General features: G+C 46.3%; 1 long non-coding RNA gene across 1 annotated transcript; it reads left to right on the top strand.

The window, feature by feature from the left end:
- The first annotated feature begins 4,249 nt into the window (after positions 1-4,249).
- On the top strand, positions 4,250-6,117 carry LOC308186532. Its single transcript, XR_013944097.1, has 4 exons — positions 4,250-4,417; positions 4,890-5,009; positions 5,518-5,598; positions 6,013-6,117. It is a non-coding gene; the product is annotated as an uncharacterized lncRNA (long non-coding RNA).
- The last annotated feature ends 328 nt before the right edge of the window (positions 6,118-6,445 follow it).

Raw genomic sequence — 6,445 nt, 5'->3', positions numbered from 1 at the left:
AGCAATGGATGATGACGGATATATGGATTAGGGAACAGCACGTGATGGCAAACCTGCGGTATTTGCTACAGCGCAGAAAGAAAACAAATTGCTTCCAAAAAATCAAACTAATTCAAAATTCTTGGTATCATGCAGCCATGCCACTGGCAAAGTGAGCATTGCCCTGCCTCTCAAAGCTTGCTGTATCCTTGGTCTGCTGTCTTCCTGCTGTTAATTGATTGCAACTCTACGTGTCTGATCAGGGCTACGAGTTGTTCTCGATATGGATACCATACAACATATACTGTGCACGCTTGTGTGTATAGATATGTTTATCCTGTATGCATGTACATATGTATGCATATTTGTGTGTTGGCCCCCAGATCATTCATGTTATAAAGCATTGGCCTCGAAGGCATACTCATCAAAATATTTTGTAGATCCTCCATTTTTTTCTAGCTCCCTCAAAATGAGAGAGTTTTTACGCGCTCTCTGCATCAAAAAGGCAAAAATTCTGATTTCCACTGTCGCTCTCGCTAACTTTCTATCACTCACTCCTCGTGTGTGTCTAAACACATATGTGTGTATGCGTATGCACATTTGTGTATTTATATGCACTGGTGCATTTTTTGCTGTACAGGTAATAAAGACGGGGAAAGGTTTTTGTCTTTTCTTAATAGGTGAAGAAATCTTGAAGACCAGAGATTGGAACATACTGAATTTTAAATTAAAAAAAAAAAAAAAAAGTTAAATTGTCCGGCTGTGGAAGATGGATCCTCATTTTTGCAGCCACTTTGAATCACGAGTTCATCTCTAAATGCGCTGTTTTTTTTTGTTTTTGTTTTGTTTTGTTGGGTTTTTTTTTTTTGGTTTTTATTTTTTGAAGAGCTAACTAACCCTGGCTGTCTCCAGTCTGAGAGAGTATTCAAATGGACTTGCTTCCTCCATTAGTTATAAGCTGTTTAAAAGCACATCCTATGTTTGAATTGTGGATGAGAGGCTCCCTTGGCAAAGTGAGGAGGCAAATTCTTCCTACCCCTTTATCATTAATTCACGGATTCAGTGTTGGTTCGGCCTCCAGGAGAAGTTCACTGGAAGTCTTTGAAGATCGATAACTTTGCTGAGGTTGTCCAGGTAGGTGAACTCGAAGACCCACAGTGACTGGAACATGCTATTTAACGCGTCATACTGCGTTCTGTAGCAGTTACTGGTAGCCATAGTTGATCATTGCCTTGCACGTATGATCAGGTGTTTTTTTAAGAAGTGACTCCATTTTCAGGCTTTTTTTTTCCATTTTTTTCACGAAGGGGTAGAGTAGGAGGAGGAAGCAGAATGGTCTTTGGTTAACGTGATAACCAGATAGATTCTGAAGTCTGATAGATTCTGGGCCCCATAGGACCCACCCCTGTGACCCCCGGAGGGCCCCCGGGCGCAGCATAGAACCCACCCCGGTGACCTGTGGTGCTTGTACACAGTGCACTGAGCTGCTTGTACACAGTAGGGGCTTGCATTTGGGGGGGTGTTGGGAGCTGCTTGTACAATATAGGGATCTGCATCTGGAGGGGGTTGGGAGCTGCTTGTACACCTTTGGGACTTGCATCTGGGGGGTGCTTCGGAGCTGCTTGTACACTGTAGGGTCCTGCCTTGTGCAGGGTTTGTAGCTGCTTCTACACCTTTGGGGTCTGCAGCTGGGGGGGGGGGGGGGTGACAGGTGCTTGTCTGCTGTAGGTGGCCACGTTGGGGGAGTTGGGAGCTGCTTGTACACTGTAAGGGTCTGGGTCTTGGGGGGGGTTGCGGCTGTTTGTACACCTTTGGGGCCTGCCTCTGGGGAGGGTGGGGAGTTGCTTGTATGCCTTTGGGGCCTGTGTTTGGGGGGGGGGTTGGAGTCTGTGCCGGGGGGGTTGGGAGCTGCTTGTACACTCTAGGGTCCTCTGGCGGGCTTTGGGGCCTCCCTTTGAGGGGGGTGGTGGGAGCTGGTTGTACACCTTTGGGGCCTGCGTCTGGGGGGTTGGGGCTGGGGCCGGGACCTGGGGCCTGCATCTGGGTGGGGTGGGGTCCAGTTCATGGGGGGGGGGGGGTTGGGAGCTGCTTGTGGACAGTTGGGGTCTGCATCCAGGTGTGGATAGGGTAAGGGGATAGGTAAGAGGATAGGTAAGGGGATCGAGGTTGTGGGAATAAAAATATTTTTGCACAGTTACATCGTTTAGAGGGAAGGAAGGTGGTATTGAGATATGCTCACAGTGATAAGAAAGCTTAACAGACAACCTTGTAAAATGCAGACAACCAGAATCCTTAGAGCAATTGGGTAGAAATCACGGTGTAAGAAACATTACCACCTCAAAGAGGAAAACAGTCAAGAAAAAAAGAAAATTGACTTGTAACAGGCCAGCAGCTGTGTATTTTCTGTGAAGCACCGGATAGATTGTGAACCTGGATTACCCAGTCAATGGGGAAACAGGGGAGGGTCCCGGTCATCAAGAGGAAAAAAAAAAATGTATATAAACTGTGTTAGGGAACTAGTAGGTGGCTTGTGGGACGCCTGCCATTGCAATCGTGAATAAAAATGCTACTTCACTGAGATCCTTGCCTGAGCCTATGGTATTGGTTACAGAGTGTTTCTAACAAGGTGTTAGGGTTTTAAGGTTTCTTTTTTTTAAGGTTAACGTGATAAGCAGCTAGATTGTGAATTCAATTGTAGCAACCTGAGGCAGTAGCACGGACGTTTTTGAGGCTGTACTATATTTTCCTTGTTGGTTTCCTTTTGGTTACAGGGAGACAACTGTTCCTTCCGCCACTGCGAAGCTGCTCTGGGGAACGAGACGGTCTGCACGCTGTGGCAGGAGGGTCGTTGTTTCAGGAATGTCTGCCTGAATGATTCAGACACATGGAAATTGATGTGAGTGCCTAAAGATGTGTTCTCAAAATAAATCAACAAAAGCATTTTTCAGTGCCGTAGGTGTGCTGATTGTGCTTTTGCAGGACAGATTCATTTGCTTTGAAATGACACTGGTTTCTGTTACCAGGAGAGGGGGTGGGAGGAAGGAGAGGGAAATAAAATCAATGCCTTAGGTACGTCTTAGCAAGATTTTCTTTTATTAGATGCCGACAGTATTTTCTCAACAGATGCAGAATAACTGCTAACTAGACTGCTAAAACCTGCTGGAGCAGGGGGGTAATAAACAGGCTGTACTAGCCTCCTGAGAGCAGGCTTGATAATGATCTATCAGGTCTCTTGTGTCCCGGAGTCCTTCAGATAATGCTGTTCTAGCTGCCTGGGCTAGGAAGCAGTGGGGAAAGTTAAAGGTGCAGAAGAACGACGTCTCCAAGAAGTAGTTCTGGATAGAGTTAACCTAGGCAATTTAAGATGTTCTTTTTCCCTCTGAATAATCCTAGTATAATCCTAGGTGTATTAGTTTAACCCACCCTAAACTGATGTCTGAGAGTGCCTGTCTTCTCAAACTGAATGATGACAAAGCTAAACGTGCATAGTGGTTACAGCTTCTGCAAACTTTGTGAATATGCCCGGAAATACTATACTTGAGTGATAAACTGACCTTTGGAATGATGTTTCAGCACTGTATTGTGACAGCCCTATCGCTGTCGTGACCTGGAACTGTGCATCTCTTTGCAAACCTTAGGTGCATGTTATCACGAGCTTGTCTTTCTTTCTGTCTTCAGAAAAAGCGCAGTGAGATTCCCTGCTACTGGGAGAAGCAGCCAGTAGGCTGTCAGAAAGCCAACTGTGCTTTTCATCACGCAAAGGGACGTTACATCGATGGAGTCTTCGTTAGAGTGAGTTTAGGTCCTTTTTCTTTAAGTATTGAGGAATTAATTTTGAATATTCCTTAGTGGGTGCCAATACTGTAGGAGACATCAGGTACCCGTTCATTTGTGAGTGCAGGAAAAGGTCTGCAGTCCTAGGTGGTCAGCTAAACTGAGTGTCCTGCTGGTGTACTGCTGGTATTTGTTTTCTGCTTTCATGCTCAGCTTCTCTCTGCTTTGTGTGATATTTGCCTTGCAGTTTGCTTTCTGTTGTTTCATCTTCTGCTGGGTGGCAGGGAGATGTGTTGTTGTTTGAAGGCAAGTCATTGTTCACGGTGTAAACAGTGGCGGGATGGGCAAAAGGAGATGCTGCATTCATTGCCTGTGCAGGTTATCTGCCTTACCTACCAATGCTCTTCGTGCATTGTGGCCAAAGTTTTAAACTGCCATGTTACTGATGATCCTCCTCTTCCTCTAGCTACACTGCCAAGTGTATCAAATCACGATGATTTGAAAGTGGCTCAGATGTCACTGCAGCAAAACAAACTTTCTGTCCAGTCCAATGCCTCTCCATAGCTAAGGGGGGTGACGAAAGTGGAAAACTCGGAAAATGTCCCAAGCCCTACACACCCTCCAGTTGTAATCAATGCTGCAGATGATGATGAAGATGACGATGGTGAGCATGCTTTGGTTCTTGGAAGGACTTTGTGCTGTAAATGAATGTATAAATCACAGATGAGCTGAGGTCTGACTAGCGATAGGGCAGGCAGTCTGGTCAGCTCGCTGGTGGCTTTGTCTGGCGGTCAGTGGACAGAACCTGAAATGCTGGAGGAAAGCTTAGAACCACTCTTGGCTTTAGCTGGTCTGTTGTGTAAAGCTCTATGTGAAAGTAGGAGGGAAATTCCTTTTTCTTCTGTCTGAAGAGTAATATGTTGTGTAGTAGTTAAAGCTGCAGAGAGAATCTAGAGTCCGAGATGTTTTGTCCTAGTGTAGTCTCCTTACGAGTTCATCAGGTCAGCGTAGCTGTATTAAAAAAAAAGAAAAAAAAAGCTTTTTTATATGAGCCATGGACTGGAGTGTCATCGCATGAGCTACATAATCATGAACAATCTGGTCTATGCATAGCTGAACAGATTTTTCCCCTTCAGACCAGCTTTCTGAGGCAGGAGAAGAAACTAAAACTCCCATCCAGCAACCAGCTGAGGAAGGCCAAAATGGATTACGGATGATTTCCACTCGGAAAGCCAGTGCTACTACTGCTAAGCAAGGTATTCCGGCACCTGTAGTAGGATAAATCGGAAGGAGAACTTGCCAATGAACTCGAAAGCAATGTGGCGTAAAAACACAACAGAATGTAGGGGTGCTGAATGGACTCGGTTATTTCCATGATCTCATTTCTCCCTAATAGCATCATGTGCCCATTGGGTCAGAAAGTTGAACTGCTTTTCTTTCCTTTTGGAGAACAAAACAGGGCCACAGCATGGAGTTTAAATGGCTGCACGTGCAGCCTGGCAACCACTGTTGAAAGCCATATCTAACGATAGAGGGATCTAATATCGTGTCAATGGATTAAAATTAAAACTACAATTTTTACCCTGAAGGGGGAAAGGAGGGGCAAAATGCCATTGATTCTACGGTTCTTTCAGTTGTGAGGAGTGTTGACGGGGTTTATTGTAAATGCTTCTGAAAGTTCCTGAGCACTAAGAAGCCTGAGGATCTGTGGTCCTCAGTGAGTGCCTCTAAGCCTTAGTCTCATTAAGTGTTTTCTGTTTTCAGAGGACGGTCTGAATTTTGGAATAAAAACACTTGAAGAAATCAAATCGCAGAAAATGAAGGAAAAAACTAAGAGACACGGTGGTGAGTTAATATTCCCTACTTTCTTACCCTGTTCACCTTCATCCCGTTTGACGTTCTTTTTTAAAAAAGAAATTCTTCCAGTAATACCGGGTAGCTGGCTATGCTTTGGTGAATCCAACTATTTGCCAAAGAAGTGAAATTTGATTGGCTTCAGAATGGCAGGTGATGGTGGCTGGGAGCTGCTTGAGGGAGAGACTTCCATTTTTAGCTGGGGGCATCGAGCAACCTGATTCTCAGCCAGCTGGTATTCTAGATGGGAATTGCAAGGGCAACCAGAGGCAAATTAGTCACCTCTCTTATTTACATGCTCTGGTCACTGTATGTTTGACAGTAACGGATAATTAAAGTTCTGTGTTCTTTGCGATAGTTTGTTATGTTTGGTAAACTTCCTTATGTTTTGCTTGCTCTGAACAGAAGGTCCTTCAAGATCTTCTCTTCCTCCCGTCGATTCTATGATTTTTCCTGCTCCGGAAAAGGAAAATGTCCGGGCAGGGGTGAGAACTGTGACGCCGTCTACAGAGGAAGGTAATAATTAATGCTTTTGTTTTGATTTCATTCCTCCTAAACTGGAAGGTTAAAACAGGAGCTCCGGAGCTCCCGGGGTCCCGCCAGGGGTCACCGGGGTGGGTCCTCGGGGGCACCTGGGGGCTTGCCGGGGGTCACCGGGGTTTGTACTCGGGGGCGCCTGGGGCTTGCCGGGGGTCACCGGGGTGGGTGCTCGGGGGCGCCTGGGGTCCCGGCGGGGGTCACCGGGGTGGGTCCTCGGGGGCGCCCGGGGGCTTGCCCGTGGTTACTGGGGTGGGTCCTAGGGGGCGCCCGGGGTTTTCCAGGGGTCACCGGTATGGGT

The sequence above is a fragment of the Anser brachyrhynchus genome (genome assembly GCF_964034855.1).
Source record: "Anser brachyrhynchus genome assembly, contig: SCAFFOLD_112, whole genome shotgun sequence".
NCBI classification, from domain to species: Eukaryota; Metazoa; Chordata; class Aves; order Anseriformes; family Anatidae; genus Anser; species Anser brachyrhynchus.
This window is presented reverse-complemented; position numbering and strand designations above follow the sequence as displayed.